The sequence below is a fragment of the Chinchilla lanigera genome, unplaced genomic scaffold, assembly GCF_000276665.1.
Source record: "Chinchilla lanigera isolate Chin_1 unplaced genomic scaffold, ChiLan1.0 scaffold00038, whole genome shotgun sequence".
NCBI classification, from domain to species: domain Eukaryota; kingdom Metazoa; phylum Chordata; class Mammalia; order Rodentia; family Chinchillidae; genus Chinchilla; species Chinchilla lanigera.
In genome coordinates this window covers 1,110,528-1,136,628 of record NW_004955439.1, presented here as the reverse complement: position 1 = coordinate 1,136,628, position 26,101 = coordinate 1,110,528, and the positions used below count along the sequence as shown (strand labels likewise).

The window sequence follows — 26,101 nt, the reverse complement described above, 5'->3', positions numbered from 1 at the left end:
TAGGGTTTTTTTTTTTTTATAATGAATGGGTACTGGATGTAGTAAAAAGGTTTCTCTGCATCTATTGATGATCATTTGATATTTGTCCTTGGCTCTGTTAACATGGTGAATTACATTTATTGATTTACATGTGTTGAACTATTCCTGCATTCCTAGGGTGAATCCTACTTGGTCATGGTGTATAATTTTCATGATGATTTATGCATTCTGTTTGCCATTATCTTATTAAGGATTTTTGCATCTATGTTCATTAGGCAGATTGACCTGTAGCTCTCTTTCTTAGTTGCATCCTTCTCCAGTTTTGCTGTCAAGGTAATACTTGCTTCCCAGAATAAGTTTGGAAGTATTGCTTCTCTTTCACTTTCATTAAAGAGTTTGAGAAGTAGTGGTGTTAGATATTCTCTAAATTTCTTGTAGAATTCAGCTGTGAATCTGTCAGGCCCTGGGCTTTTCTTTGTAGGTTTTTAATCACATCTTTGATTTTGTTGATTGGTATTGGTTTATTTAGTATTTTTATATTTTCTTGATTCAGCTTTGGTAACTCATATGTATATAGGAATCTATCCAGTTCTTCTGCATTTTCCATCCTACCAGAATATAAGTTTTCAGAGTAGGTGTACATGATCTTCTGCATTTCTGCAGGGTCTGTTGTGATTTCACCCTTTTCATTGCTAATTAGGTGGATTTGAGTCTTTTCTTTCCTTTTTTTGATCAGGTTGGATAAGGGTATGTCCATTTTTAAAAATCTTTCCAGGAAACAACTCTTCAATTCATTGATTCTTTGTATTTTCTTATCTTAGCCACCTGTTAGGGTTGATACATTGTGTCAACCTGAGTCTAGAAAGAAGCCTAACTAAGAAACTCAGCAGTTCTACATCTTGGGGTGAAAAGGACATGTCTTTCCTGCTCTAGGAAGTTATTCATTGTGTCAGCTTGAGAAGTTTAGGTTAACTATGTGACTCAGTAGGGAGCCAGGGTCCTTACTTTGTATTCATCCTGAGCCTGTGCAAGAGGAGGGCACAGAGATGGTGTGGGTGTTGGTAGACAGCCCATATACAATATAAGGAGGAAAAAGAGGCTTGCCCCACCATTTTTGCTCTTGTTGGTTTTGCTGTCTTGTGACTCCTTGAAGTGTTGTCCCTGTGCCATGCCATCCTGCCTTGGAGCTAGCTGGTTATATACGGAAACCTCTACAAACTCTAAGCTAAATAGACCTTTCCTTCCTTAACTTTGGGCACTGGGTATTTTGTCTCAGAATGAGAGGAAAGTAACAAAGTCACCTCCAGTGTGTTAATTTCTCCTCCGATCCTTGTAATGTACTCCCTTTTATGAGCTTTTGGCTTAGCCTGCTCTTCTTTTTCTACAAGTTTGAGGCTCACCATTAAGTTTTTTATTTGAGCTTGCTGTATTTTCCTGACATGAGTATTCATCGCTATAACTTTCTAAAAATTCATCCTATTGCAGATGCCTTCTCTGACTACAGCGAGTGATCTCATCCTTTTCGTGCTTAGGCCAAGTTCTGCAGTTAGCCTCTGGAACTGCGGCTAGGTCTTAAGAGCTCACGTATACTTACTAAATTATTGTGTTTAATGAATGTTTCTGCATTCCCCACATGCAGGGACAGATGCTCCTATGGTCTATCTATGTAGTCCTTTCCCCAGTAGCATTTTGTGAACTTCTTCTTTTGTACAGAATGTGTTGCAATTCCTTATCACACTTCGCATATTCAGAATGCCATACATTAACCAGGCTCACAACTTATTTTCTCAATTGAGACATTTATATCATTTTGTATGTTGGCATTTTGTAAAATGCTAAGTTCTTAGCTGCAGTTTAACTTGTATTTCTATTTCTTGTCATCACCTGCCCGCTCTCTAGTGGAAGCATTAAGGAGCAGTGGGACAGCTGGAAATAGAAGGAAGGAGCTGTAAAGAACACAGATAACATGCAGCATCCACCAGAGAGTAAAATGTGTTTTGGTTTTTACCTTGAACTATCATGCTTTGTGTTTGCAATGGGGGAATTTTATTCTTTATTTTATGCTGGTCAATTTTCTGATAGTTTGGCTCACTGGAAGTACTGTAGCCATGTGCTAATAACAACATTTCAGACAACAACAAACCATAGGTACCTATATGCAACTGTGGTCCCATAAGATTACAATGAAGCTAAAAAATAATGCTGTTGCAAAGTGATATCATAGCCGTTCCAACACAGCACAATGCATTACTGTTTGTGGTGGTGCTGGTATAAACAAGCTTACTGCACTGCCAGACATGTAACAGTGTACAGGGGTGTACAGTATATAATACTTGATAATAGTAAATATATGATGAATTATATATTTGTGAAATGTATTGGTCAGAAAGTGTGGCCAAGCACCTGATATACACAACTTAAAGGAGGAAAGGTTTATTTTGGTTCAGTTTCAGAGCTTTCAGTCCATAACTGGCTGGCTCCAAGGCAGAAACATCTTGGTAGAAAGCATGGGGAAAGATATGCCCTTCAAAGGCACACCCTTATTGATCTACTTTCTCCAACTGGACTCCTCCTCTAAATATTCCATTCGGCTGTGAATGCGTCAGAAGTTTGACCCACTGGTAGGTTATTGCCCTGATAGTGCAGTCACCTTTACATGTCTCTTAATCCAGTCAACTGACAGTAAAAATTAACTATCACATTATACCATACTTTTTATCTTTAAAGTGTACTCTTTTTACTTAAAAAATTCACTGTCAAACAATATGCTGTGTTTTAGTGGCAGCAGCCACTTGTATCTTGTTTTACTGGATCCCTGGATTGCACCAGGAGGTTCCATTGAGTGGCTGCTGTAAACCGTATGAGCTTGTGTAAGTGCACTGTGGCATTCGTACACTGATGAAATTGCCTAATGATATATTTCTCAGAAAACAGCCTGGTCATTAAACAATGAATGATTCTATTTACATGCTAACCAACCTTTCACAATTAACTTGCAATTATTCTTAATTGTTGTTGAGAAATAGCCTAAGCATATGCCTTTTTCATATACTTGCTATAATAAATGACCCTAGGACAAATATATATTTTATGCTAGGCACAAAATACAAAAATATGCATAGTTCCCCAAATAATGGCCAATCACTTTCTGAGTGGTGGAAAACTCTTCCCCACACCCCCACCTGGGTCTCTGCTCCCAGCTTGCTCCACATCAGAATGATTTCATTCTCACCTTCCCCTGATGCTTTGCCCTGGTCCCCCAGATGGGTCCTTATCTTTGACATTGGGGGTTAGAGTAATTGCCCGCAAACCATCAGTTTCATTTTATTCTTCTAAGGTAGTCTCAAGCTTTAGTCCTGATAAGCATATTTTTCCTTGTTCTTAAGCCTCAAATCCTACCTTACTCTTCAGGCCTAACAGCTAGATTAATGTCTTATTTTTGTGGGTAGCAGGGTCCTCATCTCTTGGGGTTCCACTTCTCAGTTTGTCTTCCCAGAACCTATTTTGCCTTAAAATCAGCCTTTGTTGTGAAGACCTTTTCCTGATGTGAAATTTTCCTATAGGTAATCCTTTGCTGAAAAAAAATATGATACACCTCAAGAAATTCATCACCGGAAGCAGTATTTTATTAGTTATCTTATTCAGGACAACTACCAAATATTGGGAACTAGCTTTCCCTCATACAAATATAAAGAGGCATTCTTCTGACCAGAATATCCTTTCTGGCCTTAACAACAACTTCCTAATTGCTCCTGAAGTTCTCACTTCTGCTTCTAGGGCCAGCAAAGATGTATCTGGGGCTTCCTGAGGTGCCCATTAAGTGGATATTTCCAGGGAAATTGTGCTATGATATATTATATCTACCTGACACAGCACCATGCCTCCTACCCTGAACTGTGTAAACATGAACCTGGAATTTGTGATGAGGCCCAAGAACCTAAACGTTTAAAATACTGTTTTGTGGAATATCATTTTGAGTTCCAAATAACCAATTCAAAGCTATGATATCTTTTCCAATTCTGCTCCATAGATAGCCAAATTATTTCAAAAGTATTATCTGTGCATTTCTATTATTGAAAAATTCTAAATGAAAACATCAGTTGCCATATAGGAAGACAAGAAATGGCTAATTTGATTTTGGTTTTGATTATTAAATCAAACTACAGTATTTTGTAGATGGAGTTAATTTCTATTCTCCCATCAGGTAAACAACAAGGAATAAAATTATGACTTAATTTTCAATCTGGAAGATGGCCTCCCCACCTAAAGCCACAGATAGTACTCAGTAATACTAATTATCCTTGGTCCACAAACAAGAAAACTGAATAAAATAGAAATATTTGAACCAAAACCAAAATGGATAAAAACTTAGAGTTTCATATGTAGTTATACTTTAGTATAGTATAATGAACTAGAACAAATGTAGTCAAAATTGAAATGTAAAAAAAAAATCAAACAATGATAATGCTAAAAAGAACTACAGGAGAATTCTTAATAATTTTGAAGTGGGAAGACATTCTAAGAATGACACAACACAGAAGCTATGAGAAAAATACTGATAAATGTGACCACATAAAATATTTTTAAAATTACCATGTGACAAAAAAACTTAATAGGTCAGAGTACAAATGGAAAAACACTGGGAAAAATATAGGTGCTATTCACATTTAACACAAGAACCCAAGTCTTTAATCCCTAAAAAAAAATCAGTCCAGTACATAACTAGGCAACAATTAAGCACAAGTAATTCATAGGAAACACATATTATTTTAAGCATATAAAAGGAGGCCGAATCTCTGCTATAATAAGAGAAATAGAAATTAAAACTGCAACTTCAGAGATCTACAGCCTCACTTGCAAACACCTTGGCAGTATTTCCATGGGAGACCCTGAGTCTTGGATTCCTTAACTCTCAGAAATTGTGTGAGAGAATGAACCTTTGTTGTTTTGACCTGTGATGTATAGCGTAGTTGTTACAGAGCCGTGGGTAACATCTATCTATCTATCTATCTATCTATCTATCTATCTGTCTATCTCTGAACCTCTCCACACACTCTCTCCCAGTTCCCAAAGAACGCTGCTGATTCTTCTGTTTGGTTTGTTTCCAGGGATGATGAACCCAGTAAGTCTCTATGGCAACAAGTGGAAGAAGAGGAGGAGGTCAAGAGTGGTGACAGTGTCTCTATAGGCTCTGACAGGCAAGAGGAATAAACAAAAGGAAGACAAAAAGTATGTCAGAACATTCCTTACACAACCCTCAAGTTACTACTTAGTACTTTCCTCAGAATCAGCTGGCTTGAACACATTTAGCTGGTTCCTTTCAGGATACTTCCCACCATGAACTTCCTTAATCTCACTTTCCTTTCAGCTCAGGCGATACTCCAGCTTGTAAATAAGAGCTAGAGATGCAGGAGGGTTCAGTGCTTCCAATACTGCAGTGTTAACAAGGAAAGGTGTTAGCATAACTGGTTACCTTTTTAACCACATAATTTTTAAAAATAAATGTACAAACTTTTGTTTCAGTAAACCTCACTGTACACATTTTGGGGCAGAGTATGTAGTATTCAACAATTTATATAGCATTTATATTTCTCTTTCTCTCTCTACCCCTCTTCCAGCCCACTAACCACCCTCACTTTCACCCTCTGATTTGGTAGTGTAAGTTCTAAAAACTTTATCTCTTTTTTTTTTTTGGCTTTTTTCTGGTACTGGGAATCAAACTCATGACCTTACGCTTGCCAGGCAGGCACTGTGCCGCTGAGCTAAATCCCCAGCCCCCTAAAAACTTTATCTCTTAACAGCATGGAACTATTTTCAAATTTTTGTTTTGAATTAACATATAATGTTTGTAATTATTTGTAGGATATGCAATTTATTCATTATGTGTACATTTCAATAATATAAATTATTTTAATTCATTTGTAGTGGACACCTTTTCAATGTTTATATGCCTTCTTCACTTTCTTGGCTGAAACTTTCCTGAAACTTTATGCTGTAACCATAAAGAATCGAACACTTCCTCCTTCGTATCATGAGTGTGCCTGATGCATGCCTTTAGGGATATACTTTTCTCCATTTTTAGATGGTGTGGTTTATTTAGAGGTCATAACTCATATCTTAGCCTTGTTTGTAACTCTACTGACATAGTGGTCAGTTAAACACAACAGTTAAGATAAAATGTATTAGCAGATATTGAATGAAGGAATGGAAGTGGGGAAGAAGCGGTGATGAAGAGATGGATGTGTGGTAAGTAGCAAGAATTTGTCAAGATTTCCCAAAGTGTTAGACACTGTGCTAGATTATGTATACATTCCTAGCAAGAAAGTAAAGGAACTAAAAATCAGAGAGATGTAGTAACACGCCAGAGTTCATGTATTACTGTGTAGTAGACTTGGAATAAGTTGCAACTGGATCCATTTGACTACAAAGTCTATGGTCTTACCATAAGTGCACATATAATAATTCTGTTGAATATAATCATAACAAAATATATTTAGCAGAACATCTGTAAACAGTAATATCCTGAGGAGAACAATTTAGAATTGGAATGACTTAGACCTACATCAATTTGATTATAAAGTCTATGGTCATACCTAAAAACCTTTGAGCTGGATCACTAGAAATTAATACAGATGTTGCAGATAAGCATAAATAGGTTATTAGGTTTGGTTTAGCTTTTTGGCTGTGCTGGGAATTGAATTCAGAGCCTTCTATGCCAAGTTGTCCAATCTGAGCTTGAAATTGTGTGATGCTCCATCCAGAGTGCTGGGATTACAAGCATAAGCCACCATTCCAGGCTTCGGTTATTAGTTTTCATATCAGGTTTGCCTTAACGCAAACTGATTGTCTAAGGCCATCACTTCTCTGGACCTGTGGACAGGACAAGGCTGGAGAAGAATAATTTGCCTAGTCATTAAGCTTACTTAGCAGAGACCTGTGCCTTAGATCTACAGTCTGGCGTAGCAAGAAAACCAGTGAGTACCTTTATTTTCCAGATACAAAAGGCTTTACAGCAACAAGCCAGAGGGTCATGAAGTAGTGGTCAGCTGCACTACAATTTGCTGCTGAGATGACAAGGGACAGAAAATACAAATAGGGCAATATAGGAGGCCTCAGTAAGAGGCACTGGGTGATCCCAGTGTTGCTGGGTTCCTGAATAGGGTCACATAATTTCTTTGTTTGGAAGCCCTCAATTAAGCAGGACTTCTAAACCTACAACTGTAATTTCAAACCACAAGAGGAAATAGAGTTTTCTCAAACTTTTATTTTGCTGAGGAAGTGGATGATTTAAATAAGTCTGTTTGACAGATACCTATCTGACTTCCAAGTTCCCTTAGGTTTTTTGCATAAACCTATTTCCCTCTTGTTCTAACAGGATTTATGTATTCTACATCTGGTAGTCAGCAAGCATATTTTTCTTCCTTTTTTCATTGAACTTCTGCCCATACACACATACAGGGTCTCATTTTTAATAGCGGGATTATTCCCTGTGTGTTTAAATACACAGGAAACAGGAAATCATCTAAAAGAACACAGTGATCTCATGGTTATATCACTTTTCCCCACAATCCCATTTGGAATCTGAGACAAAGACAAGATTCTGGAGCTTATAGCTCAGAGTTACTCAACCTGAGAGACTGACCTTAAGTTCCCTTTTCTTAACATAGTACAAATTAAGAAAATTAAATAGTACTTTTATTTCAAGAGACAGGAAAAAAAGAGGTTTTTTTTTTTTGTTGTTGTTGTAAAATAAACTTCTCTTTAGCACTAAGAAATATCAGAAATCACTATCATGTAGTTGGTCTGCTACAAAGGGTACCAGGGTCAAGAGAAAGCCTTTCCCCAGAGAAGCAGGAACAGTCCCAAGGCATTCAAACACAGCATAGGTCATGGTTATAGGCTGTGTCAAAGAGGTACCCATAATGTAGAAACCTGTATTTCATAAGCAGTAGTATTTCTTAATCACGTTCCACAGAATCATCAGCAGTTCCACATATGTTGGGCATTATTAGGCCCATTGTATAGATAAGGAAATGAGTTTGGGCTTTTAAGGATTTAATTTCCAATTGGGAAAAAGCTTTTCTCCCAGTTGAAAATTCTCTCTCTCTTTCTACATGGGTTAGTGTTTCCAAGGATACTGTCATATTGCAACCTTGGAGAAAAGCTTGAGGACATAACCTTATAACATGCTATGAATGGAAATCCACAGGCTCCATCACTGAACTATATCTGAATAGGTACAGAAGATGCTCCTGGGGACCCTGGGGAGGTGTCTGGAGTGCCTCCTCCTGGGGAGGTCCAGCTAGGCAGTAGAGTCTGCACAGTGGTAGAATACTCAAAGCTGTGGCATTGAGGCCACCTACCTGGAGCTGGTATGCACAATGAAGGAGCAGAGACATTACAGTCAGTGGTGTAGGGGGAGGAGGGAGAGTGAAGGGAGTAGGAAGAAAGGCTGGAGAGGGGCTGAGGGGAGAATGGAGCCAACCAGATCTAGATAAGTGGTCAGCTGATACTCTCCAAGGGACAGTGAGGATTTTCCTTATGAGAAAGGCCTCATCAAGGCCATTTGCAGAGCTGGTGATGGAGAGCACCTAGAAAAGAACACCAATACCCATCCTCCCTATTTCATCCTGTGGCTGCATGCAATTCTGGGGTCCTGCTCTATTCTGAGGCCCAAGCCTTTGTTTCCTCTGGGTCATGTTGTGAACTCTCCCTGCCCCTTTCTGCTTACTTAGCTCCAGTTAGTTAAGAGACCCCGACTTCTATTTTGCCCCTTGGAGCATAAGGAAGGAATAGGAGATTTTGTGGTCTTGTGGGTAGGAAAGAGACACTCTCCATGTACATTTTCCCAACAATCTTATACCCCATTTGCACATGTGGGTGCAATTATTTCACTTATGAGTACAGTCTGTAGTTAAATCCATTTACCTATAAAAGCTTTAAGTTTATCTTCTTATGGCTGCATAATACTCCATTGTATAAAAATACCACATCTTCTTTATCCATTCCTCCGTTGATGGGCATTTGGGCTGGGGATATAGCTCAGTGGTACAAGTGCCTGCCTGGCAAGCACAAGGTCCTGAGTTCAGTTCCCAGTATCAAAAAAAAAAAAAAAAAAAAAAGAAAGGCTGAATGATAATTATAGCCATAGTGGTGGGGCACCTTCCTGGTAAGCACAAGGTCATGAGTTTGATTCCAGGTTCAAAAAAAGGTACAAAAAAGATGGGCATTTGAGGTATTTCCAAGATTTAGCTATGACAAATTGCACTGCTATAAACATGGGTGCACATATATATTGCTGCAGTATGATGTTTTTAATTCTTCTGGGAAGATACCCACAAAGGAAATAACTGGGTTGAATGGGGCCTCTAATCCTAGTTTTGTGAGGAATTTCCACACTGATTCCACAGTGGTTTCATTAGTCTATACTCCCAGCAACAGTGGAGAAGCGTTACTTTTTCCCCGTGGTGCCTCTAGCATTTGTTATTAGCTGATTTCTTGATGGTAGCCATTCTTTCTGGGGTGAGATGAAATCTCAGTGTTGTTCTAATTCCATTTCTCAAATGACTGATGATGTTGAACATTTTTTCATATATTTATCTGCCATTTGTAGTTTTTCATCTGAGAATTGTGTATTCATCTCAGATGCCCATTTTAGGACTGGGTATTTGCATTTTGGAGGCTGGATTTAAAAAAATTCTTTATATGTTTTAAAGGCTATCTTTCTTCCAGTGAACATGTTTAGCCCCTTAATCAAGGATAAGGGAGCCGAGTGTGTTTGTAGTTGTGGCTGCATCTTCTAATCTGTCCCATTGATCTTCAGGTCTTTTTTTTTTTGCCAGTACCATACTGATTTTATCACAGTAGCTTTGTAGTATAATTTCACTTCAGAGATTGTGATGCCTCCTGCCTTGCTTTTGTTGCCCAAGATTGCCTTTGCTAATCTAAGTTTCTTCTGGTTTCAGATTAACTTTAGGAATGTTTTCTCCAGATCTGTGAGGTACACTAATGGTATTTTGATCAGGATTGCCTTAAATCTAGAAGTCTTTTGGTGGATGTTTTGGGGTCTTATATGTAGAGTATCATGTCTTCTGCAAATAATGATAATGTAACTTCTTCCTTTCCCATCTTTATTCCTTTTATTTCTCTTGCTTGGCTAATTGCTCTGGCTAATGTGTTGTAATAGGTGGCTTTTATCAGAGTGAGGTAAGGACCATCTATTCCAATTTTCTGTAGGTTTTTATCATGAATGAGTGTTGGAATTTATCAAAAGCTTTTTCTGCATCTATTGAGATGAGCATGTGATTTTTGTCTCTGGTGTATTACATTGATTGATTTGCATGTCTTGCATTATCCCTGCATTCCTGGGATGAATCCCACTTGGTCATGATCTATAATCTTCTTGATGATTTGCTGCATTCTGTTTGCTAGTATTTTAGAGAGAATTTATGCATCTGTATTCATTAGGGAGATTGGCTTGTAGTTCTCTTTTTTGGTTTGGTCTTCATCTGATTTTAGTATTGGGGTAATACTTGCCTCCCATAATGAGTTAGGGAGAATTCCTTCCCTTTCAATTTCATTAAAGAGTTTGAGAAGAATTGGTGTTAAATCTTCTCTAAATTTCTTGTAGAATTCAGCTGTGAATCCATCAGGACTTGGAATTTTCTTTGTTGGTAAGTTTTTTATTTCAATTTCAATTTCACTGGCTGATATTGAGTTATTCAGGATTTTTATATCTTCTTGATTCAGTTTTGGTAATTCATATGTATCTAGGAATCTGTCCATTTCCTTTCTGTTTTCCATCCTACAAGAGTAAAGAGTTTTGAAGTAGGTATTGATGATCTTCTGAATTTCTATAGGATCTGTAGCGGTTTGATCCTTTTCATTCCTTATTACATGAATTTGAGTTTTTTCTTTCCTTTTTTTTTGATAAGATTGGGTAGGGATTTATGAATTTTATTTATTCTTGCAAAGAATCAACTCTTGAATTCATTAATGCTTTGTATTATTTTCTTAGTCTCCATTGCATTAACTTCTGCTCTGATGTTTAGAACTTCCTGCTTTCTTTGGGCTTTGTGCTTGACTTGATCTTCTTTTCTAAAAGCTTGAGGTGCAGCATCAGATTGTTTATATGTGCTCATTCTGTATTCCTGATGTGGGAATGCAGTCTATAAATTTCCCTCTGAAGACTGTTTTCATTGCATCACACAGGTTCCTGTAGGTTGTATTTGCATTTTCAGTTGATTGTAAATATTGTTTAATTTTTTCTTAGATTTCATCTGTGACCCATTGGTTGTTCAGGAGGGTATTATTTAGTTTCCATGTGTTTATGGAGTATTTGTAGTTTCTTTTGTCATTAATTTCCAAATTCATTGCACTATGGTCCAAAAGTATGCATGAGATAATTTCAATTCCTTTGCATTTACTTAAGCATGTTCTGTATGCTAGCATATGGTCTATTTTAGAGAACATCCTGTGTGCACCTAAGAATGTGTATTCTGATATTGTTGGGTGGAACACTGTAAATTTCTAATTTCTACTAACACTGTAAATTTCCTTTTGCTCACAAGTTTGGTGTAGTTCTGTTATTTCTTTGCTTTTTTTTGTCTAGTTGATCTTTCTCTTTGTGACAGTGAGGTGTTAAAGTCCTCCATTATGATTGTGTTACTGCTTATTTGATTTTTCACATCTGTTAAAGTTTGTCTTATATAGCTTGGTGCTTCCATATTTGGTGTATAGATATTTTGATTGTTATCTTGTCCTCTTGCAGTTTTCCCCTAGCAAGTATGTAGTGACCTTCTTTATCTCTTTTGATCATTCTTGGTTTGAAGCTCACATTGTTTGCAAATAGAATAGCTACCCCCACTTTTTCTGGGTTCCTTTCTCATGCGGTATTGTTTTCCACCTTTTGACTTTCAGTCTATGAATTTTCTTTTGAGTTAAATGTGTTTCTTGTATACAGCATATTGTTGGATTTTGTTTCTTGATCCACTCTCTCAGTCAGCTTCTTTTGATTGGTGAATTGAGATGATTTACATTAATGATTATAATTGATATGTATTTGTTTATATTTGTCTTGTTATTTTCCTGCTCTTTGGTCCCTACTTTTTCCCTTTGTTTAACTGCCTGCTCTGCTTGGTGGTTACTTTCTGTTGTTGTTCTTGAAATTGTGGTCATTTTTATCTTTTTCTAGAATATCTTTTAGTACTCTTTGTAGGGTTAGTTTGGTGCTTCTGAATTTCTTCAGTTGTTCTTTGTTGTGGAAATATTTTATTTCTCCATTAATTTTGAAGGATAGTTTTTCAGTATACATCAATCTGGGTTGGAAGTTGTTTTCTTTCAGTACCTGAAATAGTTCACTCCAAGCTCTTCTTGACTTGATGGTTTGTGTTGAGAAATCTGCCGTGATTCTGATGGGCTTTCCTTTATAGGTGATCTTTTTCTTTTCTCTAGCAGCTTTTAATATTCTTTTTAAAATTCTTTGCTGAATTCTGGGATCTTGATTATTATATGTCTGAGTGTAGATTTATTTTGATTTTGGTTAATGGTAATTCTATGTGCTTCACCTATCTATATATCAGATTCTTTTCCCGTGCTTAGGACATTTTCTGTTATTATTTCTGCAAATAGTCTTTTTATGTCATTTGTGCTGACTGCTGCTATTTCTTTGACACCTATTAATCTTACATTGTTTTTCTTTGCATCATTTTGCACCTGGTGAATTATTATTTCCTAGTTCCTTGTTATTTTTAAGAGATCCTACCTTTCATGATTGTTAGCTGCATGCTGTCTTTGAGGCCTGAAAGTCTATCTTCATTTTCTTTCAAGTGGTTTTCACCAGCTTTCTTTGGAATTTTTAATTTCCTGGATATCTGTTTGAATCTGTTTCACGCATCCTAATTCTTCCCTATATTGTTCATTGAAGGTTTTCATCATTTTTCTATGCTGCTTTATTTTTTTAATCTATGTCTTCTTCAGATGTGCTGAGCAATTCTTTCATTATTGTTGTCATTTCTTTTTTTTACCTGAGAGATTATTTCTGATCTGATTTCTTCTTTGGCCTGATGGTGTTGTTTCTTTACTTCAGTTATTATCATTTCAGAAATTTCAGGTTTGTGACTTCTAAGCTTTTCAGTGTTGATATATCCTAGACCTGTTCTGCACTGGATGGAAGTCTGAAATTGCATTTTTCTCCTTCATTTTGTCATTTCTGAAGATTTGGAGATCTGGAGCTCAGCCTCATTCCTGAAATGGTATGGGAGTGGCAGGGGAAGACTAAAGCTCCCCAGTGCTGAGCATGACTCCCACATTGGTGTGTGTGGGTAGTACAACTGCCAATGCTCCTGAAGCTTTCCAGGGCTCAGCTTGGCTCCCATGCTCTTGTATAATTCTTACACAGGTTGTTATCACATATTTATGTTCTTGTGTAGTGTTGTAATAAATGCATGTGTGGTTGTCCACTGTGAAGTCATTGTTACATAACTGTATCACACTGTGCACTTGTGCTAGACAGTGAAGTCATATCCTCAGGTGTCCTTAGATGTCTCTGAGTTTTGAAGCAGTCTCCATAGTTTCCCACATCCCACCCCCTCAAAGGCTGAGGGTATACAAATGTAACATTTTACACGTAACAGGTCACAAGTGTCTCTGTGTGATGCAGTCAACAAATCAAGGGTCATGCGGTTTTGTAAAGCCATCTTTCTCGTTTGAGAAGTCTCATCCATGAGCAACATCAAAGCCTGACATGTAACTTTCAAGGCCTCGGCAGTCTGAGTCATTCCCCACACCCTTCCCCAGGATCAGTGTCCAAAAAATCCAGTCTCCTTCCTAGCTTGGCAATACCTGATAGACATCATGGTAGAACTAATTTACTTCCCTTGAGCCCTGAGTGATGTCAGCCATTGGCAATAAAGAGACACAACCACAAAAGAAAGAAAGAAAGAAAGAAAGAAAGAAAGAAAGAAAGAAAGAAAGAAAGGCAGTTCTTGCAGTCTTTCTCCCATGAAAGAAGAATTACCTTCTGTGTACTCCAATATATGAAATTATTTTAGATATTGATTTCTCTCTTTGGTACATATGATAACTCTGTTAACTTCAATATTAAATCTGAATATTTTACTTCCCACTCATACTAGAGAATAAAACATACAAGAAAATGGAATGCCCTTTTTCTGCCCTGGACCAATTAACCTACTCCAAACCCTTTAGTAATTACACTTTCCCTCACTCCTGGTTAGCAATATTTTGCTTGTTCTTACCTCCCTTCCATTCCTGTGGTTGTTTTTCCTTCCCATGTGTCTATCATTGTCAAAATCTGCTTCAAATCTTCCCCATAGTCTCCATTATAGGGCCTGTGTGTTATCTTCTTAAATCTGTCTTCTTATTAGACTATACCGTTGGAAATATACTATGTTATACCTAGTCTCAGTACTTTACATTAATCTCTAGTCATGTTTCCTATTGCAATTATCTCCCTAAACTTATTGAAATTCTTTGCAGAGTAGAACAGCATCATGCACTGCATTGAATCTTCATCAGTATGTGCTTATAGTCATATAGCTCCAGGAGTGTGTGAGAGCTTTTTCATCTCCACTAGGGAGAGCCAATTGTGTTCAGGGTGCTGAACAATCTCTTCTCAACTCAGTTTGGACTGACGTCAGGCTGGTAGCTAGAACTCAGCCATTGTGGGAATATTTCTGTCATGGAAATTAGCAGCACTACAAATCAGGGCTTTGTTTTCCTCCTTTGGTGAACCAGTTTACTAATACTGTGTTCTTGCTGCTCAAAGTGTGGTCCATCAACCAGCGACATGGAATCACTATAGAACTTTATGAGGGATAGAGTCCTGCATGTCACTTTCAGCCTCCCAAATCACCGTTTTACATTTTGACAGAAGCCTGGGGTTATTTGTTTGCATATTAAAATGTAAGGAATGAGAAACTTTTAAAATAACCTCTTACAATCCAGAATTTATTCATTTTACAAAGACTTGTTCAGTAACAGTTAAATTGATTGAAATCCACAATGTGAAACTGTTTCAATCTTCCAGGCTGCTTGCCAGAGTGCTGAGATGTATTTGTCCTATTTACATAGCTATTATCATAGTACTGTGATGAATTTGTTTTTAAAAGTTTGAAATGAGACAATGTTCAATAGCTGGAATAAATCTGGAGTTTTATTTCTGAATTAGGAGCATACCAAACAAACAAAGGAAACTAAAAGAATATTCAGGCATGAAAAGATTTGACAAGGAGAATCTTTCCTTCTTCACATAATCTTGATGGATTTATGATACCTAACTTATTTACTAATCAAACAAACTTTCAAGACAACAACTGTAGCCTCTTTCTACTAACGGCTTCTCCAGGGCAAGTATAGTGTGGCCAAAAAAAAAAAAAGGAAGAAAAAATCACAAACTTCTTTTTAAACTTCCAAGAAAATCATTAAGAATCAGCTGAGAAGCACACATGTAACTTGCAATATCAAATTCCAATGTGCAGCCATAAACACTTCTGAAAAGCTTTTTCAGTTAAATATCTGTAGAAAAGGCCCACATTATTGGCAGAGCACAAACTTTAGAGTCAAACTTTTTAATTTGAATCCCAATTTTGACTTAGTAGCTGTGTAGTGCTAGGGGGGTTTCTCTTTACCTCAATTCCTTATCTGTAAAATGGAAATAAAAGACTATTACTTACCTCATCATATCTGGCAGTTCTTACACAGTTTCTGGTGGTTCTTATAATAGTACCTAGTGATCACTTATGGTTAAGCTTTCTGACTCTAGAGTTAGGATACTTTCTTTTAATCTTTACCCTCATACCAAGTGTGTGACCTTGGACAATGCCCTCATCTGTGAGATGTGGACAAAGTAAATAAATTGGTCTCCATACAATGCTTGGAAGAGATCATGTCCCCAAGGAAATGTGTAAATAAGTCTATTACCAGGGATTTGCTGTCAAACAAATCATCTTGGATCAGAGTAATTAAAAAGATATATATGTCCATATCTCTGCAGTGTCACAATACCAATTGAAAAAACACAGACCCATAAATACCTTAGGTACATATGTGAAAGTGTTCTAGCCTCAAGCAGTGTGTCAGGATGTTTCTTGAGGGAAGGGCTTATAAAATCACCAAGGACTAGGTCTCATTTCCAGAGTTCATGATGCAGTTGGCACAGACTTTAGGATTCAAAAAAACTCCCCAGATGATTCTAATGTACAGCCAGGATTGAGAATAGCTGGTTCAGGAGTATGATTAAGCAGATGTATAAACCAATTAAGGAATAAGTAGTGTACTAATTTGGGGAAAACAGATTGACAAACTTACACGTTGGGATGTGTTCTGGATGTGGCTGTTACCCTCTTTATGTCTAGGGTTTGCCAGTGAGCTGGATAGGGTGGAAATCTTGGTGGTATGCCAATCTAAGGCTGATTACCTGGGCTGAGCTGGGGAGGGGACAATGGGATCCTACCATTTAGACTCACCAAGGACTAATTTGACTAGAAAGTCAATAAATCATTTATAGTAAACCTACCTCTATAAGGACTACTATCTACTTGGGAAAAATAAGTTAGCATCATAAAACTCTCAACAAACTTATGAACTCAGGAAGAGGCTCAGGAGTTGGAGGAATGTGTGGCCCTGAAGCTATAGTGTGCTACTTTCTTAATTCTAGACCAACGGTTCTCAAAATTTGTATTATCTGTCTTGGGCCACACTACAGACCCATTAAACTAGGAACCCTGGTTTAAATTGCTTTTTTAAAAGTTCCCAAATGGTTTCAAATTGCTACAAATTTGAGAAATGATGAGATTATTACTCTTCACAGTGTTTCCAAATTTCTCTTTGTAACACTTCAGTATACATTAAAATTACTCAGTTGTTGTAGCAAATATGTTAAGATGCTCTAATTCCTTAGAATAGACAAGCTTCTTTTGGCACAGATTTTTTGAGATGATAACATAATTCACTGTTAAATTCATATACTCTGTGTCAGCATGTTAAAAAATACAGTTAATCTTTAAATTTTAAAAAGTTATTGCATTAAAAGACACATTGCCATTAATCCCTGTCAAAATACTCCCCTTGCTTCAAGCACACTTATCTCATCGTTCTTGCCTTTTTTTCAAGCAGTTCTGGAAGTCTTTTGTGTCATTATTTGTGCTTTGTGGCTATCCTGAACTGATTCAAAACATTTTCCTTTCATGGTCAGTTTGACTTTGGGGAAGAGCTTGAAGTTGCATGTTGCCAGATCTGGTGAATAAGGTAGATGAGGATACACCAAATGCTTTCGCAAGCCTGTCTTTCTATTGATGGCACTTGGCTGCAGCGTTCACTATGTTTTTGGTTACATCTTTTAAAGATAGTAATGAAAAAGGACTTCCAGAACTGCTTCAGAAAGTTGCAAGAATGATGGGGTAAATATGTTTGAGGGTCGGGGGAGTATTTTAAAGGGAGTATTAATGGAAATGTGCTGTTTAATATAATAAATACTTATTTGGCTTTTTGAGACAGGGTCTTGCTATATAGCTCAGGTTGGGCTTGAACTCACCATAGAGCCCTGGCTGGCCTCAAACTCACAGCAATCCTCCTGCCTCAGCCTCCCAAGTGCTGGGATTACAAGTAACATGATAAATTTTAAAAAATTTTAAAAATATTTACTAGCTATCTTTGTCATACCTCATACTTGATAGTACGTAAGCTTGAGGTTAGTACTGTTCTTGTAATTCCAGTGCATTGCTAATATGATAGCTATCAGCCACAGGTAGTTGTTTAAATTTGAACTTAGATTTATTTAAGTTAAATAATATAAAAAATGTCTGCTCCTGAGTCGCCCTACTCATAGTTTAAATATTCAGTAGCACTATGTGGTTAGAAGTTACTGTACTGAAGAGTGTAGTTATAGGACGTTTCCATCACTGCACAAAGTTCTATGGAAACATTGTTCCAGATCACTGTTTCAGTTTCACCTCTCCACTAACTTTAAATCTTACGCTGCCAGCTATGTCACCTATTTCTTTAACCTAACAATCATTTCTTGGTCCCCATTTCACTCTCTCTCCCTTCATAAAGGAGCCTCTGGCTTACTTTCATCTTCTACCTAGAGGATTTTCTCCTGTTTTGGCATTTCTATTCCTTCATCTCTTCTCCTTCAATCTTGTTCTGTGTTCTTCCTCAGAGTTACACCGAGACCTTACATTATCAGTAGCCATCCATCCATTATATCAGCCTTGACCAGCTCACTGTCAAGCAGCCTTCTCCAGTATTTCAGCTTACTCTATCATTTCCCATTCCATATACAACCTTGTTCATGATTCCTAATTGCATTCATCCTTTACACAAAATCTCAAATTTCTTACCCTCTTCTCACATCATATTGGTCACTTGGTAAAATCCTGTGCTGGAAAAGTATTTACTCTGGTCTTGTATTCTCTATGATGAACAATTAGAAATTAAATATTATCATTCTGACTAATCTTTCACTTATTTATTTATCTATTTATTTATCTATTTATGAGCCTTGCACATGGTAGGTGAGTGCTCCACCACTGAGCCACATCCTCAACACTAGTCTCATTTTCTTTTCACCTATTGTTTCTAGTCAACATCCCTTTTCTCTTTCCTTAAACCATCAGGAGCTTCTGCCCCATCCTCATCCTCTCAGTTGGTGGCCTCTATCAGGTAAATTCAACCAGAAAAGAGCTTTCATATTCACTCATTTAAAAAAGAAATATCCCCTTTCACGTTATTTCCCTTCTCCACTTACTGCTTCTGCTTCTCTACTTTGCAGAAAAGTATCCTATAAGCAATTTTCTATACTTTTTTCTTTCTTTCACCCATTGCACTCCTCTCAGTCTCTCTAGGATCCTCTCGAAACTGGCTGTTGATGCTATTCCTTTACTAAAGTTGTTTCTGACAAGGTAACAGTGATTACCATGTTGCTAAGTCTAATCACTCAGTCAATTATCTTACTTGACTTGTCTATAATATTTTACAAGGTTCATCACTTGCTGCTTTAAAAACCGTTGTTTTTCACTTTACTTCTAGGATGCTAATTTCTTTTGAGTTTCTCTTCCACTTCCTGCCTCTCAACTCCAGCGCTTTTGCTTGTTTTCTCTCATTTGTCTTATCTCCGAATGATCTCAAGCCCCAGGGTTCAGTCTTTGGAATTTTTTGTAACCTATCTACATTAACCTTGGTGATCTCATCCAGCCTCCTACTCTGAAATGCCATCCATATACAATTGTGTACATTTTATATCTGCAGAGTTGGAACTCTCAACTCATATCCAACTACCTTCTTAAAAATCCCCTTGGTTATCTAATAGTTATTTCAAAATTAAGACCTTCCAAACTGAAGTCCTGATTTCTATCACCAAACTTCATCTTGCTGTGGTCTTTCTTAATTCCCTGCAGGATAACTTTGGGTAGTTTGTTTGTTTGTTTTTCCAATTGCTAAGGTCAAAAACTTTTCCCTCAATGTCTCTTTTTCTCAACCCAACATTCAATGTATCAGCAAATCTTTTACCTTCATAATGCTTTGGAATCTGTTTTCTTCCCCACCTCTATCATTACCAATCACAGTCTGTACTTTTGTACTTGTCTTTTACGTTCTATTCTCAAATAAACAGCCAGAGTGATCATAGTAAAATGAAAGTTAAAAACAAAAAACAAGTGTTTTTCCTGTCCCAAATTTTCTGCTCATTTTTCATTCTCACTCCATGAAAGAGAGTCCTTTATGAGGGCCTAAAATGCTCAATAGAGTCTCATCCATAAAAGCTCTCGAATTTTATTTATTATTCACTTAGTATTGTACTCAAGTTCCCTATTTCAGCCATGTTGGCCTCTGGTTGATCTGGCTGTGGTGTCTGTGTGTGTGTGTGTGTGTGTGTGTGTGTGTGAGTGAGAGAGAGAGAGAGAGAGAGAGAGAGAGAGAGAGAGAGAGAGAGAACACATCTGCCTTGCAAACCTCCTGTCTCAGGGCTGCTGCACCTGCTATTTCTTCCTGAAGTGGTTTTCTGTCAGAAGCCTGGTATACTCACTTCTTCCCTATCTTCACAGTAGGACCTTCCCTGACTACCTATGTTGAATGGCAAAGATCTCTCTACCTCCAGCACTGTTCAGTTGTCTAATTCTCTTCCTAAGAGTGTGTGTGTAGTATATGAGTGTGAGTAGCCTAGCTTCCCACCTACCTATCTATCCATCTATCTGTTATCTCTATTCCCTCATTGAAATAAGAGCAATGTTTTTTTCTTTCTTGTTTTATTCATCTCTGTATGTTTCTTGCCTATAGCTAAGTCCTTCAGACCACAGGCCGAAAGCTGGAAGAGGTGAAGTGGGGCTGAATTAGTTGCAGTTGATGGACCGGAAGACTCGCCCATGAATGGCTGGAGTCTAGCCCACACTGCTTGCATGGGGTCTAAAATTATACAATTTATGTGGAGCTGGAGCCTCCAGGCTCTAATTTAAGACTGAGTTTGGTGCCATGAAACCCAGAAAGCCGGACTCTGGCCTATTAAACTCGATAGTGAGTGCCTCTGGGAATAAGGAGCAGGAAAAGGTAGTGATAGAAGATTTTAACTTTATTTATGCATTTGTTAGGAGGCAAGAAAGCAAATGTGAGGAAATTTCTTATAATTTTTCAATTCTAGTGGAACTATGGATGTTTTCCTATAATTCTGAATACTTTGTGTAATTATTTTAGTATCACAGTTATTTTATAAAGGAATTCTTTAAAGAAATAGTGGTATCATGGCATCTCTAGGTTTTCTATGATTTTTGGTGGCTTAGATCTGTTTGCTGTGTGCTTTATAACATACCATCAGAAGTGATAAAAAATCTAGTAATATGTTTTTACATAATTCTCCGTTTCTTTTAAATTACAATGTATGCCTATCTGTTGAAAAGTACTTTCTTGGGGTAAAAGTAAAACAACACAAGAAATGTGAGGGTTTTTTTTTTTTTTTCTTTTGTTTCCCTGATCATTTATGATAGCACCAACTAAGATTGGGCTCAAACCTATAGAACAACTCATTCAATTCCTGTCATGTGGAATTTTATAGTGAATGAGAATTGAAGCCAAAATAATAGTTACATATTCTTGAATGTTTGTGTTATATATTGCTTTAAATTAAAAATTGCACACACTTTGAAAAATAATTCAAGATTTTATTCTTAGTTAAAGTTGTTTAGTTTGTTTGCTGTAAGGCGCCCTGAAAGTTTCCACTAGATACAGCAGTCAATGTGATGTTAACCCATATTAATACCTGCACTAAGAATAATATTTTGCTGATAGCAAATATGCCAATATTTCTGCATAAAAAAATCTGATATCTTGAAAGCCAGTTTGAGATAAGAGAAACTTGGTTATTCTGGGTCATGTATTATGCTATCACATGTGAATTTTTTTTCTCTTTTTAAACTTTCTTTAAAAGAAAATTCTTTACCATTTGGAAATATATTTATTTTTCAGTGAGAAATAATCTCCACTCAAAATGCATTTAAAATATATTTTTGAATCATCTTATTAAATCTCTTATTCTCTTTTTGTTTTGGCTCACTGCTTGTCTGAAAGCTGCTGAGAAGATCTTACTCAAATTTTCCAAAACAATTCTTGAATGGAAGAAAAGAATAGGAATCAGAAATGTAAAAATTTAGCTCAAGAATGCTCTTCCAAATTTTAAGAATTTGATGAATCTAGATACTTAATGGAATTCTTTGTCTTTCCACATTTAACTAGTTTTTCCATTGTAATTTCTTGGCATTTCATATATGGATGTACATGTAGACAAATTTTAAAGTCTTTATAAATATGACCTGCTTGGATCTTATATCTAGTCTTGGAACCCATGGCCTTGAATGATATCCAGACCCTGTTCCTTGGGGAGTGATTATCTATTCCTCTTCCAAGTAATATACTTAGAAGATGTGAATATCTTAATGTCTGCAGAATACTTTATGATATTCAGAACAAAATTTTATTAATTTCAGATCTTTGACCAAAGATCAATATCTCTCAAATGAAAATGGCAATTGGAAAAATTAAGAAATAGACTTAAAAGAAAGGCATTTCCACCAATGTATGAGGAAGGTTGTAAATAGAAATATAGAGAAGAGAATACAGAAACAGATCTAGATTTAGCATTACCCCAGGAATAGAATGTGCAGGATTTTGAACAATGGCTAGTAATGTTTGAAAAGCCATATGCTCATAGTTGTGCTTGAAAATCATGCACAACACTTATAGTACCAGTGATGGGCTTGGGGTATATCCCATTCACCTAGGAATTTCAAAGGGTAAGAATAGCTTTAATGAAGTGAGAGAAGAATGTATACTAATCTTCAGACCATTACAATTGAGAAAGACAATTATATTATGACCAGGCTTAATTAGAAATGAGCCCTTTGAAAGGAATTAAGTAACTTTAATAATACAATTACCTTTCTCTTTGAATTAATCAAGGTTGAACTTTTACACATGATCTAAGATCAACTGCTAGAAATTTTGGCTGAAAACCGAGTTTTGGATCTTAGTATTCATTTAGTTCATTGTTCTAATATTCTCAAAACTGTTTAATCATTTAGAACATCTGTGGGGGAGGGGCTTAGCAAAATGTTCAGAATCACCACTATCTCAGGATCTCCAGTGTAAAGGTTGGTTATGGGGCTTGCTTTGTAAACTTTTTTAGCTATTGGGAACAATTGCATAATAGAGATTTGGCTTAAATATAAATAATTCAGAACTCTGAGTCATTTAATAAAGTCTGGCATGATCAATAACAATAAAATCTATTTATGGCATGTATATGATGTGCCAAATGATAACAAGCATTTCCTCCATCTTCACACTGATGGTTCTAGGTATCATTTTTCTGTAGAAGCTAAGTACCAGAGCAAGTATAACATCTTATAATTAGTGAAAGGTGAAGCTGGGATTCCAACATTAGCTTAACTTTGGAGCTTGTGAGCCTCTCTAAAGAGCAAAGATATAGTATTTCATCCTTCAGATGAAATCTTGATCACATACATTAGGTTTGGTGGAATGCTTCCTCATTTGAGTTTTATAATTATTTATGGAATGTGTAAATAACTTTCAATATACTATTCAGGCATCACTACTGTTTGTGGGGTGAGTATTTTCCATTGTGAAATGGTACAATTCTAGATTTTTGTGTCTGATCATCTCATGATCTTTTAGTTGGTGAATTCTTTGAGATTTGCACTTCGATAATGACAGTAATAAACATAGGGAAATATGAGATAAACTTTCTTATGTGGAGGGGATAAGAAACATGGTTTTAGGAACCTGGTATTAAATAAAATGCTAATGCCTTAACCTTTCCTCTGTTTACCATATTTCCATGCCCCTTCCTGTGCTGAAGAGGTTTCAGTCCTTTTCCAGTGATGCAGGTGGTGGAATGTGGCCCAACTTGGTTGAGAGGGAGAAAAATTACAATATTTATTGTTGTTGTTATTGTTATTGCTCTGTAGATAGAGACCTCACAGTATTTTCCATAGAGAGGTAAGGCTTTGAAAATTGACAGGAAGATTGGAGCTTTCTTCAATTCCAGGGAAAATTACATTTCTAGCTACTCCGTCCTTTTTTATTTTATTTTTTAATTTTTGGTTTCCACGATCCATTCTGGCTTAAGGTTATCTGTAAATCTCTTGTAATCTGTGTTGTATTGCAACAAACCCCAAGCAAAGAATTTCTTATTGTCAGTTCCCTGTGAAAAGACAATGCAGTAAATAAAAATCCTACAAGAAATAAATCATCCAGACAGTCCTCACAGAACCAGTAAAAGATATACATCTTTTAAATAGAAATATCCTAAAATATTAAAGTAACAAGGGTGAAAGAAAAATACAGGAAATTTGAAATAAATGAATGTGGCTTGCTCAAAAAAAAAGCAAGGCACTCTTCCATTTGCATCAGGCTTTTCACTCCCAGGACCATTCTGCATATACACTCACAAGTGCCTTGTTTGTATTTTGTATCTCTCAGCTACATGGACAATTATGCAGGTTAGTTAGAGGAATGCTGATGCTTCTGGGGGAACCTGGCAGGCATGCTAGGGAAGAATACATTTCCTGTTCAATCTCTTCGCTCTCTTGAAGCCATCAGGTTAATTGCATACAAGCTGAGTGTTTACAGTTCAAGGCTGTGGAGGAGGGGGATATATTTTGACTAATGTGTGCTGAGGCCACTGGCTTAAGTCCCAGTTGGTTGAGGGGTTCTTGTTGCTTAGCAAATGCCTGCTCATTTTCTTGTCAGCTTAAAAAGTGCTGACAGTTTTCTTGTAGGTTGTATTCAAAATGAATGCTTTGTTATTGAAGAAAAAGCCCTTCTGAGCATAAGCACAGTGTGTTAATTTACATTTTACACACATATATATGTGTGTATGTACATGTAATGTGTATATGTACTATTATAATATAGTACTTATATATTGATGCTAAAATATTTATAAAGTAATGATTACAGCTCTGTGTGAAAGAGAAACAAAAATAGCATTTAGATTTTAGCTCGGCATATGTAATAAAGCTTCTCTCCCTCGCCCTTCTCTCTACTTTCAGGCTATCAGTGAAACTTTGTTTTTCTTGATCTAATTCTTGAATAAAAATTACATAAAAGTTCATTATTTTAAAAGAATAAAAGACTTCCCTTTTTCTGGATTTCTTCTATGTTCCAACCTAATCCTTGTAGTTTTTTTTTTCTTTAAATTCCTATACTTTGGCATCATTTGAATTACAGAGCAAAAAAGTTCTAATAAAATGCTTGAGAATGGAATATAAAGTGGAAATATGAACTTCTCAGAAACAAATGCAAGTATTCACTTTTCCCTGAACACAGTTGAAACTGGCAAAGTAAGTTTTTAAAAAAACACTGATTTTTATTTTATTTCTTTTTAAATAACTACATGGATATGTACAGATATATGGCAATATTATTATAGTAAATGATAGAAGATGATAAATACTGTAACAGAATTACCAAGATATTTGATGAACATTTTGGAAAATAAACATCTAATTTTAGGGGACCTATATTTGCAGCAATAGATGAGATTGTCTAAAAGTTTCCCATGTAGTACTTTGGAAAAGCTTGATGAAATATGACAAATATGATTTTAAGTATAGTTAATCTTGCAAGAAAGTAAGTTAAATTTCAAAATAGCAAAAAATTAGATGGTTTGATGATACATAAAACACTTTCCTGAGGAAACAAGCCATTCTCATCATATCAGAATCTTGGATCTTAAAAAAGTGAATATATAGTCTTTTATTCTTTTAAAATAATGAACTTTTATGTAATTTTTATTAAAGAATTAGATCAAGAAAAATAAAGTTTCACTGATAGCCTGAAAATAGAGAGAAGGGCGAGGGAGAGAAGCTTTATAACATATGCCTTAGGCTTGTGCAGTGTGGGGAGGTGTATTTCTGGATAAAGCCAGTATCCCTCAAATGCTCAATAGCCAGGAAGATGGTGGACTACCAGCAGAAAAATAAACTGACTACTAATAAGAGCAGATCAAGGACTTGTCTGTCTTTGCATGGCATCCTGGTGAGAGATAATTTCTTACACATCGCTAACTGCAGGCCTGTCCTCATAGGTCAATTTGAAAACCCACAAAGACAATTGGACCTCTGACGGTACTGTGTTAGGAATTCCCAGGAGTGTCCCAGGGTACCTAGAAGAAAGAAAATCTATCTTATTCTTAGAAGGATGCACCTGCAGTGTAGGACTTGCAAGTGTCACAAGGATAAAGCCCAGAAAAACAAGCTAGCGATGCAAAAACAAGCTCACACAGAGAAATAAGCCTGAGTTTGCTGATCAAATACAATTTGACTACAAGGGTTTCAGTTATGGACTTACTATATCCAAGATATAGATATGTTTAAGATATCTAAGTAAATGTTATAGGTAGTTAATTACATCTGCAGGGAAAATAGTGCTATAATAAGACTGATATGTAAATACGTAAGAACCAAATAGAACTTCTAGAAATAAAAAAAAAATAGAAATGAATTTCTCATTGGGTAGGATAAACAGATAAAATATAGATAAAGAGAGAATTAATGAAACACAAGACAAATTGAAATGTTTAAGCTGAGTATAG

General features: G+C 36.4%; 1 long non-coding RNA gene across 1 annotated transcript in view; it reads left to right on the top strand.

Annotated features, from left to right (window-relative positions):
• Positions 1 to 26,101, top strand: part of LOC106149185 — an 82,443-nt gene that overhangs the window by 10,929 nt on the left and 45,413 nt on the right. Inside the window, exon 2 of the long non-coding RNA XR_001235181.1 lies at positions 5,088 to 5,208. This is a non-coding gene — a long non-coding RNA (uncharacterized LOC106149185). The remainder of the gene's footprint in view (positions 1 to 5,087; positions 5,209 to 26,101) is intronic.